The sequence below is a fragment of the Bos grunniens genome, chromosome 2, assembly GCF_055505025.1.
Source record: "Bos grunniens cultivar Pamir isolate PY7600 chromosome 2, Bosgru_T2T1.0, whole genome shotgun sequence".
NCBI lineage: Eukaryota > Metazoa > Chordata > Mammalia > Artiodactyla > Bovidae > Bos > Bos grunniens.
Window position 1 is genome coordinate 12,415,096 of NC_141166.1, and position 12,654 is coordinate 12,427,749.

General features: G+C 54.5%; 1 protein-coding gene across 22 annotated transcripts in view; it reads left to right on the forward strand.

Moving 5' to 3' along the window:
- Positions 1 to 1,045: 1,045 nt before the first annotated feature.
- Positions 1,046 to 12,654, forward strand: part of EPB41 (erythrocyte membrane protein band 4.1) — a 181,547-nt gene continuing 169,938 nt past the window's right edge. For 10 of the 22 annotated variants that reach the window (XM_086332129.1, XM_086332349.1, XM_086332338.1 and 7 more), the window contains exons 1-2: positions 1,046 to 1,168; positions 5,199 to 5,233. The gene's annotated coding sequence lies outside the window, so the exon portion shown is untranslated. Of the gene's footprint in view, positions 1,219 to 5,198; positions 5,234 to 5,470; positions 6,169 to 12,654 lie in introns of those variants that run through there. The other 12 variants (XM_086332177.1, XM_086332393.1, XM_086332421.1 and 9 more) reach the window with 5 other exon arrangements.

Consider the following 12,654-nt stretch of genomic DNA (forward strand, 5'->3'; position numbering starts at 1 on the left):
GGAATTCATGGGTCTCCAACTTGAAATAGCCTATGATTTTGTCATTCTCTAAGTCCTCAGCAAGGAAGAGGGATTAGGTTTGTTCTCTGTGGGCAAGACTCCTAAAGAGCAGAGTTCGGACGGGTTTAAAATGAAGGAGGCCTAACTGGGAAGTGATAAGCTTCCCATCACTGAAAGTGTGTGCGTTCATGCATGCTCAGTCATGTCCATGGCCCTATAGACTGTACTCCGCCAGGCTCCTCTGTCCATGGGATTTCCCAATAAGAATACTGGAGTGGATTGCTATTTCCTTCTCCAGGGGATCTTCCCGCCCCAGGGATTGAACCCTCGTCTCCTGCATTGGTAAGCAGATGCTTTTACCAGTGAGCCACGTGGAAGTCTGTGAGCACAGCTCTGAAATGCGATACAGAGGGGAGGGGATTTGGACCAGTGACTATGTAAGCCCCTTCCAGCGCTGATGGGACAGACGATAAGGAAGGCAAAGTCTCATAGTGGGAAGATGCGAATAAAGGGGACCAGAGTCCACATTTACTGAAGACCACCCACCGTGCCCCAGCCCTGCGCTTGGTACTTAACATATATTGCTAATTCTCAGGAAAATATTCTTCAAGATTTATAGTTGAGGAAACTCAGCTTCAGAGTAGTGACTCTGACACAGATGGCACAGGTCATCCAGGTGTCCTCTTCAGGATTACTTCCCTAGTCCCCTGTGACCAAGTCCGTGTCTCCCTTCCAGCCTTAGGGGGTAGCACCACGTGGCAAATTGCATCATACTTTTGCCATACGACGTTAGACACCGCGCCAGCCAATTCAGGAGCTCCCAGTGCGAGCCTCTGCAGACCCAGCGGGTCAGCAACCCTACCGGCCATCGCTGGGCGTCCCGTCAGGCCGCACCTGGAGCCCTCGCCCCTTCCCGGTTGCGACGCTCTCTCTGCCCCGCCCAGTTCCTCCCCCGTCCTCCCCGCCGCCCTGCTGACTGGCAGTTGCCTGCACCAATCCTAAGGCACCCCGAGTCGGGGGCGGGGCCTCACGCCAGAGTTGCCCTGTCAGTGCAGGTGGAGGCCCCCGAAGGGGCAAAGTGGCAGGAACCTCTTAAAGGGCGAGAGCGGCGGAGGGCGAGAACGCGGCCCGGCCCGGCCCGGCCAGGTCCCCGCCCTGTCCAGCCCAGGTGAGCCTGGACCTCCTGGCGGACAAGCCCGGGTCCCGGGAGGGACGGGGGTGAGAGACAGACGGACGCACTCCCCAAGGGCCCGGGGCGTCCCGCGGGGAGCGGGGAGAGGTCTGGTTCTCAGGATCGGGGGCGCTATAGAGGTTCCGGGTCCCCAGTTCCGAACTGGGAGTCCAGTGGCGGGGGGTCTGGGATTCCCGAAGTTCAGAGTGCGGGGAGGGGCAGGGGAGGCAGGAAGGGGGTCCGAGAGCTCGCGTCCGGAGCTGGGTGCTTGGCGCGCGGTCCCAGCCGGTTCCGGGCCTGTCTGGGGCGGGGGTCCGGGGTGAGGCGCGGGCGGGCGGGTCTCTGCTAAGGGCTGCAGCCCAGGCTTCCCCCCCACCCCCTCAACCCCGCCCTGTCGGCCCTGCGTGCTCCTGCCGGGCGGGCTGCAGCGCGGCTGGAGCGGGCGGGAGGGCGGCGCGCGCCGGGAGCGGGCAGCTGGGTCCCGGCCCCCGCGCCCCGCTCCGGCCCTTACGTAACTGACTTTGAGTTTCCGGACTGAGGGACCCGCGAGCTGGGGCGCCGGCTCTGCCGGCCAGGGTGGCTCTGCTGTCGCCGCCCCGGCCGCACAGCTCCCTTTCCAGGCTGGGTTTAGGGGACTTCTCTCTGCCTCCGGTCGGCCGGGTCTCCCTGTCGGGCTCTGGTACCGGCTAGATCTCATCTCCCGGTTCCCTGTGTCTCTCGTCTCCTCTGTGTGTGGCCCGGCCTCTCCCTGTCCTGCCCTCATCTACACTTTCTAGCAGACCCCACCTCTGTGGGTTGGGATAGGACTTCTTCTCTCCAGCAAATTGGAGGCCAGGACGTGTCCAGACCAACCTCAGCCCAAGCTTGCCCCAGAAGGAGGGCGGGGAGGACTACCTGGTAGGATTAGGGGAGGTTACTCCGGAGGCCCACAGATTCTTCTGGGAAAGGAGTGACTGAATGTGACCCCTTAAATTCCCAGATTAGAACTGAAGGCAGCTCCTTCCCCCCACCCCCCCTTTGCTTCTGAGCCCTTTTCTCTAGGAGGAGGTTTTCTCCAGGGTCAGGGAGAGCCTGACCTGGGTTGGGGCTTCGGGCAGCTGGAGGTCCCTGGAAGAACTGCTCAGCTACTGAAGGATGAGGGTGGGGCCCCGGGGCGCCCAGAGCACTGGCAGCAGAGCCCCAAAGGCTACTTACTGCATGCTCCCACCGTCACCCCAGTTACAAGCTGGGGACTGGCCTTGGCAGGAGGCTGGGGTAGGGAGGGGATCAACAGGAGGCCACCAGAAGACTTTTCATGGGGGGGTGCGGGAGGGTGGAGGTATAAGTGACAGACTCTCAGGTCTAAGGGGCACTTGGTGGGGTCACTCTCTGCCTTCAGGGTCCTTCTGAGTGTCAGAGAAACAGACACCTCAGAAATAACTCCTGCATCGCAGCTGTCCAGTGCATGTAAACAAGGTGTTAAGGGCGCCAGTGAGGTGGGAGTTGTTCATTCTGACCAGGGGTGGGGAGGAGAGACTTGGCAGAGGAGGTGGGAGTTAGGGGAAGAAGGGCATTCCGAAGCCATAGGGAGCAGAGAGGAGGGACAGAAGGGGACTTCAGGGATCCTATAGGCTTTTCATGCAGCAGAACTGGGTTTGAAGCCTGGTCCTGCCATTTCCTTGCTATGTGACCTTGCATGAGTCACTTCACCTCTCTGAGCCCCAGGTTCCTCCTTCGTCAATAATCCAGATCTTACAGGCATTGGCAGAATCAAATGAGCACTGAGTGTGCAGTGACTGGAATGGTAGCTGGTCTGGGAACAGGCCAGCGGGGGTGCGTTAAGAAGGGAATGGAGTGAGGAAGCCCTGAAGTTTTCTCTGTATATACAGAAGAGTCAGGCAGGACCTGCCAGGTCCCTGGAGATGTGGGATATGGGTGGAGTGTCTTGTGTGGGTGACACCCATCTGTTTTCTGATCAGCCCATCCCTGAACTGCCTAGACCAGGCTAGTGTCCCTCCTGAAGGCCCCAGGTACCAACAGAAGCTCTCAGGCTGCCCCGGTCCCTAGGCCAGTGGGAATGGGGCCCAACACCCTGTTTGCAGAATGGACACTGGCCGGGAGCCTGGCTGGCTGCGCCGGGCAGGAACATCCCAGCCTGGCTGGGAAGATGCTGACACTGTAGAGACCTCTGGAGGCCCAGAGTGCTGCTGGCTGGAGTTGGGTGGTGCTGATAGGATCTGAGACAGAGGCTGGCCAGGGTGGAAGCGAGGAAGGGAGATGCATGGAGAGACCCCCTGGAGGGGGAGCCTGAGCAGAGCTATGGAACCAGAGAGGAATTTCATGTGGTTATTCCCCAAGCCTTCCCGGAGCACCTCCAGTGTGACTTGTATGGCTCTGCTAGCCAAAGGGCTAAATGTGCTGTGCTGTGCTTAGTCACTCAGTCATGTCTGACTCTCTGCAACCCCATGGACAATAGCCCACCAGAATCCTCATGGGGATTCTCCAGGCAAGAATACTGGGGTGGGTTGTCATGTCCTCCCCCAGGGGATCTTCCCAACCCAGGGATCGAACCCAGGTCTCCCACATTGCAGGCTGATTCTTTACTGTCTGAGCCACCAGGGCCGAATAGGATACCCATGAAAGGCTCACCGTAGAGGTCATGGTGGCCTGAGACTTGTTGGGGGTTTGCGGAGTAGACCTTTATGACAGTCCCCTGGGGGATTGGTCACTCAGAGTTTCTCCAGGGCCTAAGATTCTGATGTTGGTTAACAGGGCAGGATTCTACTGCCTGATCATCTGTGGGCAGTCACTTTTCTCTCCGGGGTCTCAGTTTTCTTTCTGTGAAGGAACATAGAGTCTCTAAGATCTTCCAGCACTCATTACTGCAGCCCCCAGGACCTAGTTTGGGACTATCCTCACCCCACGTGAGGGGAGGGGAGAGAATGGGGATAAAGGGCAAAGTTGAGTGTAATGGGCACTCAAGTCCTGTTCTTGGCCTGTGTTCTTGAATCATAGAACTGTAGCCTCTTGAGCACTTATGCAGGGTGTGTTGTGCCAAGCCTTTCATATGCAACATTATGTATTTCTCATAATCCCAACATCCTCATGAGGGAATAGGTATTATCCCTATTCAGGGAGGTGAATTGACTTGAGCAGAGTCACATAACTAGGAAGTGGTTGGGGATTCTAAGCCAGGTCTGTCTGACTCCAAAGCCCAGATTCAGCTACAAGAGGGTGACTCCACCCAGTAGGTACTGAGGTGCCTGCATTACTTAACCCTTACTTGCAGAACCTGCCTGACCCCTGCTGGGTGAGCTCACAGCTCTGAGATGTTCAAGCTAGGGAAGTGGGGGACAGGCTGTGTGGGTGCACTCTGGGCCCAATGAACGGGGGCGGGGGTGGGGGTAAGGAACAGAGAGAGCAACTGTGGGTCAGGGCCTCACAGGGAACTTCTCCAAAGGGCCAGCCCCGCCTGACTATGCTCAGTGCAAGAGCTAGGCATGAAAGGCACCCTGGGGTATGTGGCCAATTTGGACCTCAGTTTCTCCATCAGTAAAGCATGGGTTTGGAGTCGTTGAGTGCAGACATTCCTTGGCCTGTGGGTGAGTGGCTGAAGTTGGCGATGGGGTCAAGGGTTAGAGGAGGGGTCAGGTAGCAGTGACTGAGCCTGTGGAGGGAGAGCTTGGATCCTGGGCTGGCTGTTTGACATTTGAAAGGCTTGGCACAGAGTGCCATGCACAGTAAGTGCTCAGGAGGCTGCAGTTCTAATTATGATTCGAGATTTCAGAGGAAGGGACTGAAGCTGGAGATGTTCAAAGGCTTGTTTGGGACTGGACACATAGTATTGCAGAGACTGAAGGGGAAATGGAAGGGAGAGCAAAATCCAGGCAGGTGCCAGCTGGACTCTTGGCTCAACCACTTAACTCGGTTTGGAGATGTGAAATGAGGGCCCAAGAACACACAGAGAAGAGTTCCATCACCTCACTGTCTTCATCTGTAAAACGGGAATAGTAATCATTCTGTCTTTGTCCACTTCCTTGGTCACTAGGAAGGTCAAAGGAGAAGAGGCGTTTGTGGAATCAGGTGAGAAGGCTGGTTATTTTTCAGTTCAAAGCTGTAGTTCTAGGTGCATGTTTGTGGGGAGGGAGCATTTCTGACAGCAGCTCTGCAGGGATGCTTTATCCTGGGGTTGCGCTGGAGAACAGTCCTATTTATGTCACCAATAAATGTCACCACTATTTATTGAGGAATTAGTTACCGTACACCAGGCACTGGGCTCAGAGCTTCACCTCTCATCTCTTTTCATCTCTACCTTCTCAGGTCAGTGGTGGCCTGACCCACACTAGAGGTCTCTGAAACCCACGCCTACAGCTCCCTATGGTAACAGTAGCTAACATTTCTGAAGAGTTTCCTCTGTTACTGTGTGCCAAGCATTCTTCAAAATGTTTTACATATATTAACTCAATCTTCACAACAGCCCTGGAGGTGGGTACCAATACTTTCCCCATTTTACAGAAGAATAACTGAGGTGCAAGGAAATGAAGAAATGGGCCTGGTATCACAAAGCTAGTATGTCGTAGAGCCAGGGTACGGAGCCAAGTTCTCAAGTCTCCTCCTTGAAGCGCTCATCACAATTGCAATTCAGTTATTGTAAGATTGCCTCCTCACTGACTGTAGGTTCCATGAGGGCAAGGACTGACACCTGGCACACAGTAGGTGCTCAGCTAATGTTTGTGCACAGGGATCCTGCTGCTTCCAGTGGGCTGGGCCCTGGGAGAGCTCGTGAGCTCAAGGTAGATTATCAGATTTCTGACTAAGGGGGTATCTGTGCCAAAGAACCCCTGAGTCATAGGGAGGGCAGGGTTCCCCTGGGCCCACGCTCAGGCCGAGGAGGGACCCCGAAGATGCATTTGCTGGCTGTACTGTGTCTCACTGCTGTTTTTTCTTTCCATGTGTCACCGTGGCGATGGCTCCATGGCTTCTCCCTGACGGCTGCGGGATCCTGTGGCTGCTTCTGGGTGAGTACTGGTTCTGCTAAGGAATGGCCACTGGGAAGTATAAAGGGAGGCCTGGGGTTGGGGAGGAAGAGACGAGGGAGGGTCCTAACTCTGAAGTTAGGATCCTGTCGCAACCAGCTGACTTCTCGCCGGATGCCTGGCATGCTGATGTGGTGATTTTGGGGTCACGTGACACAATGCAAAGGTCTCTGGGGCAGATTGGCCTGGACTAGAATCCTCATTCTGCCATGTGCAAGCTAGGTGGCTCTTTGCGTCTCAGTTTTGCCTCTGTGAGGTGGGAATATTAACACCTGCCTGATACAAGCATGTTTGTTGTTTTATTCCTGTGAACCCCACAAGGGGCCGGGATGTTTGTTCTCCTGCTCACTGCTGTCCCCCAGCACTGAGGATAGAATGGCTCGTAGTAGATGTGCAGTGAATATTTCTGAATGAAAGCACATATAAATTCGGAGTCACGGTGCACCCATCAATGTGCTTTGTATTGGATTAAAAGGCTAACACATGTGAAGTGCCCAGCGTTATAGGGGCTCAGTGAACACGAGTCCTCGCTTTGCTCCCAAGATGGTGAATTCCTTGGGGTCAGGTCTCTGTTAAGTGAGCCCTGAGTCCTCTGAACTGAGCATGGTCAAGTACCAAGCAGGCATCAGGGAGCAGAGATAGTGGCCTAGGCAGCTAGACTCAGGGCCCTCTACTTAGGTCTGGGGAAGGAGTGATGGAGCTTCTGGATTTCATCAGCAGGGTGGGGCTGCTTGCTGGGGAGGTCTAGGGCTGAAGGCGGGAGGGATGAGGAGGGACTCTGCCTCCCAAGATTGCCAGTTTCCTAGCTGTGTGACCTCGGACAAGACACAACCCTCTCTGAGTCCTGGAGACTTCATCAGAGACATGCATATCCTAACACCTGCCCCACGTGGGCAGCGGGAAAAGCTAGTGAGAAGTGCTGGGCACAAGGCCCTGCTTGGTAACTGCTGGTTTCCTCCCCACCCTGGGCTCATTCTGGGAGGGGACAAAGTAAAGGGTTCCTCTTTTTGGCTCCTTTCTCCTACTTTTAACTTCACACCCAGGAGGAACTAGAATCTAGGAGTCAGGAGCCCCAGACTCCCCAGCAGGCTGGCCAGGGTCCAGGGATAAGGGCTGGCTTCTGCCCAGTGTGGAAGTAGCTGAATGGAGGACTCAGCTCTGCCATTTTTTTTTGGTTGTGTGACTTGATTCAATAACCCACCATCTCTGGGCCTTGGTTACCTCACCTGTTAAAATAGGGTGAGTAAAACATACTTCCCTCAAAGGATTATTCAATGAGCAAACGGGGTGGAGCAGGGACTATCCTCACTGTCAGTGTTTGGCCCTGGCTGAGGAGGCTCCAGTGAGGGAGCCTGGAGAATTGCATCCTACCTTGGCCTGGGGATTCTGAGATTCGAGTCCTCATATGTACTATTGCTGCTTATTGGATTTTTTAATATGCTGGGCTGGTTGTTATATGTTATTTCAGACACATTATTTCATCTAGTCCTCCCAGTGACCCTATGAGGTAGGCATTATGGCCCCTACTTTATGGATGATGTAATTGGTGCTGAGTAAAGCAAGTGAGTTACAGAGTCACAGAGTTATTTGGGGGTAGAGTTGGGGCTCAGACCCAAGTCTGCTCACCCCACGGCCACAGTTCTTTGTGTGTAACTCACCTGGCCCACGAAGGTAGAGGCTGGGTCTGAGTCTTTTCTGTCTGTCTCCATCGCCCAGCACAGGGTTGGTGGGGGCTGCTGGACTCTTTGCTGCACGCACGCGCGCGCACACACACACACGCACACACACACACGGCACCCCCACCCAGTCTGGTGCTCCAAAAGTATTGAAAGGAGAGAACAGAAAGCCAAAGCCCTGATAGCGTGGCAGTTGAGAGTCAGATAGACATGGCTTTGAATCCTGGATCTATTGCTTTCTGTTGCTTTTCTTTCTGTGACCTTGGGCAAGACATTTAACCCTTTAGAACCATACTGTCCTTATCTGTAAAATGAGAATAAAGAAATAACCTGCCTACCTTTTAAGAATTCTTATGAGGATTAAATAGTGTACATAAGGCACACGGTGAGTACTCAATGATAGCAATTATTGTTATTATAGTTATAATTATGAGTGTTATTTTGGGATTACAAAAACATCCCTCTTGAGACAGTGGAGACCAGGCCTGGGAGGAACCCGCTGGGGATGGGTAGGTAGTCACCAATCTAACAGGTTCTGAAAGGCGCCCACATGTGGGAAGGGAGGAGGCCTCTTGGAAGTAAGAATGTCCCTTCCTTTCCTATCTGTCTGCTTTCACTTACACCCACTCTGTGCCTGGCCCCGTGCTGGGCATGGGGCACAGAGGTGAATCTGTGTCATCTCTGCCCCCACTGTCTCCTGCCCTGAGGATGTCGGAGTCTGGCTGGGGAGGAGGAAATGGGAACTACCAGCTCCACCTCTGATGGATGCAAAGTGTGGCCTGCGACTGTCTCTTCAGGCAAAGACAAGGAGAAAGAGCCATCCTAGTGGAAGGAATTGCTTGGCTATGTACAGAGCCGTGACCTGCACTTTCGGGAACACAGCTGGAGAGACAGGTTCAGGGGAGTTAGGGGACTTGACGTGGAGGCCATGGGGGCCATTGGACATGAAGCTGGGGAAGGGGGTGGTCAGGCTTGTATTGCACTTGGATCACTGGGTGTGGACACAGACAGGAGGGAAGGGGCAGGGCAACTCTCCAGGTGAGCGGTGCTGAGATATGGGGCCTGGGACTGAGCTGGGGAGCGGGGAACACGCACCATGGGTGGTTGTGAGCTCTGTCCAGGAAGCAGAACCAGAGCCTGCAGGGCGTCAAAGGACCCCTGTGGGCAGGCAGGAGGGGACAGAGGTGAGGGTGATGTCTTAGGTCAGGGGGTGATGGGACCTGCTGGAGTCTCTGTTGAGGGACACAGCTGGGTCAGGGGGTAAAAGCCCCTTGTCTGCTCCTGGCACCTTCTGCCTCAGTTCCCCAGGGCCCATTCCCCTCCTCCTGCCTTAGGGGTCCCCTGTGGTGACTCTGGCAGGGATGGGAGCTCTTTGGGGGTGGAGGCCGGGTGGGGCTGTGAGATGCAGACAAGCCTTGGGTTCTAGCCCTGCCAATGCCATTGATGTCTGTGTGGCCCCTGGAAATCACCTCCTCTCTTTCCCTGTTGTCCTCGCCTTGAAAGTGTGGATGAGAAAACCTGTTTTGGGGGCTTCCCTGGTGGTCCAGCGGTTAAGATTCTGTGCTTCCACTGCAGAGGGCATGGTCTGATCCCCGGTCAGTTGGTTGGGGAAGTTCCGCATGCTGTGAGGTGAGGCCAAAGGGGAAAAAAAAAGTGAAAAGTAATAAACTTTTCAAGAAAAGAAAACCTGTTTTGCTTGCCTCAACGTTTCAATGAGAAAATACAAGCAGAGACAACAAACATCTATCGAGCATAGACTGTGTACCAGGTTCTAGCGGGGCACAAAGATGATGCAGAGAGGAGGTTCCTCCCCTTCAGGAAGCATGAAGTGACTGAGCCCAGACCAGCAGGTGGTTAACACTGGGCATCAGGGGGAGAGATAGCTCAGCTGGGATTTGAATGATGAATAAGAGCTCTCTAGGTAGGCAGTGGAGGGAACAGACTCTTAGGCATAGGGAACAGCATGTGTGAAGGCTCGAACCTACCCCATGTGCTCAGGTCCTAAGTACCTAGTTTGGTATGGCTGGAGCAGGAAGGGAGAGGTCAGTGCTGATTTCGATGAGGCTGGACAGGGAGGCAGGCCCAGATCCCACACTTGGTACCCTTTTCTTCCTGCGCCTTCGTAACTGCTGCCCCCGCCTCCCCACCCCCCGAGACTGCCAGGGCCCTTTCCACTGTGCCCTCTCCCCACCCACCCTCCAGCTTCCCTCCTTGTTCCTCTCACTCCAACTCTTGTCACACTCAGCGGCTGCCTCTCTCAGGAGTCAACAAACTGGGGTCCCTGCTGGCTCTGCCACTTATGGGTTGTTTTGCCCTCCCTGAACCTCAGTTTCCACTTCAGTGAAATGGGGACAGTGGTCTTCCTCACAGGGAAGGGTGGAGGCTTCAATGAGGTAAGCCCCACAAATGGCCTTGTATGGTGTCTGAATGTCATAGGCCCCCGTCAAAGGCAGCTTTACTGAAATCATGATGATTTGGACTTCTTGGTCTCCCTGGTTCTGCCCACTGCTTCCCCTGCCTCTCCTGGCAGCCAGCGCTGGCCAACAAAGGAAGGAAAGGATTAAGAAACAGCCCCATATCTCCAGAGGGGTCCTGGCCCTCAGCCGAACATGTTCCCTCCTGTCCCTTGCCCCCCTTGGCCTCAGGCTCTAGGACATGTGGTCTTAAGGCCTGGACTCTTCCCAGCTCCCCACCCAGGAAGCTCCTCCCAGACTAGAGGCCAAAAGCAGCAGCAGCCCTGAAAAGGGGACTGAAATTTTGAAAATATGTAGCTTAATTTTTTTCCCCTGCAAGCTGATAATCGGGCCCTTTTTTTTTCTGTGTGATTGGGAGAGGAGCAAATGTCATGTCCTGTTATCTGTGGGTGGCCCCGTAGTCTGGGTGGAACTGGATCCCTGAGTCTCTTGGATTTTACAGCAGAGGCTGGTGACCAAGTCTCTTTTGGTACAGATGTGGGAAACTCAGATCAGAGTAGGCGGCTGATGGCGCAGGGTCACACAGCAGGAACGTAGGTCTCCGGACCTGTTTTGCACTGTCCTGTGAATGCTTGTGATGCTGGCTATTATGGCACCGCCCTGAGCCTCGCTTTCCTCTGCTGTGGAACGGGGTGACTTTACTGTGAGGACTGGCAGTAAGGTGAATAGAGCACTCAGTCTGAGGCTCAGCACAATGAGGCCTCAATGGTAGGTTGTTGTTTAGTCGCTCACTGATACGGGATCATTGTGTGTGTGTGTGTGTGTGTGTGTGTGTGTGTGTGCTCAGTTGCTTAGTCATGTCTGACTCTTGCGACCCCATGGACTATAGTCCCCGAGGCTCCTCTGTCCATGGGATTTCCTAGGCAAGAATACTGGAGTGGGTTGCCATTTCCTTCTCCAGGGGATCTTCCCCACCCAGGGATCGAACCCACATCTCCTGCATCGGCAGGTGGATTCTTTGCCACCAAGCCACCTGAGAATTCCCAGTGGTAGGGAGCAACTGTGATTGCTGCTGTGACAGCTGTTATAGCAACTGTGGTAACTGCTGCCTCTGAGAACGTCTCAATCTAGGGACTTGGAGTAGTCGATAGTTTCTTGTTGAACAGATGACATCCAGTAGACTGGTTTCAAAGTCAGAGGCTCAGCATCCCCCCCCGACCCACACCCCCACTTCCCCCTTCCTGGTTGGCTGGAACACTCTAGCCTCACCCTTGGCCTGATTTTGGCCTCTGCCCCTGGCCCGTCTCTGCCCTCCTGGCACCATGCCTAGCACGGCCTCTCTTCCAGGAGTCACACGAGGACAGAGTTGCCCTTCTGAAGCCTCCTCTGCTCCATTGCCACTGCAAGTGCTTGGGAAAAGCAGAGTCGGGAGGGTCTTGTGTCACCCAGGCCTTGGCTGGTTTTATTACTGTGGGGACAGTTGAGGGCTCAGGGGCAGAGGTGGCTTCTGAGCTCTCTGGCACTGTCTTCAGGGAGCTAAGGCGACATGAAGATTTTCGCAGAGGCTGCGAGATAGGTCTCGAAGGGCAGACCTGGTCCAGGCCCCAAATCTGGTGGAGTGGAAGGACTGCTACACTGGGGGCTGGAGGGTGGCATCCCTTCCCCACGCCCTCTTGGAGCCTTTTTTTGATTTATAAAAGGAAGGGGATGGATTGATGTCAGAGGTTTCTACTAACACTACAGGATTAAAAGAAGGGATTTGGGGGCCAAGAGAGAGCTCCGTTTAGATTGCAGCTTCACCACTGACCAGCCATGGGGCCCCTAGCAAGGTGTTCTCCCTCAGTTTTCTCACCTGTAAAATGGGAAAAATATTAGCAGCTTTTCATGGGTACTTAAGGGCTAAATTAGATAATTCAGGTAGAGTACTCCTTCCATAGCAGGCACACTGAAATGACTGTTATTGTTGTCATTCTGAGATTAGCAGATGCAAGAAGAAATCAGCCAAGGCCAGTTAGGGAGCAGTTCATGAAGAAGGCAGGGCTTGAGAATGTGCAGGATTCACCCATCTGTTCATTCACTCAACACAGACATACTTAGATTCGCCCAGGCGGGGCACAGAGAAGAGCAGCAGGGAGGCTGGAGAAAACCGGAGGCAAGCAGACCTGCCTGTTCTAGTGGTGTGGCGTGGGCTCACTGTGTGTGTGTGTGCTTGTCGTGTCCGACTCTTGTGACCCTGTGGACTGTAGCCTGCCAGGCTCCTGGGACCATGGAATTTTCCAGGCAAGAATACTGGAGTGGGCTGCCATTTCCTATTCCAGGGGATCTTCCCAACCCAGGGATCGAACCCATATCTCTTGAGTCTCCTGCACTGGCTGGTG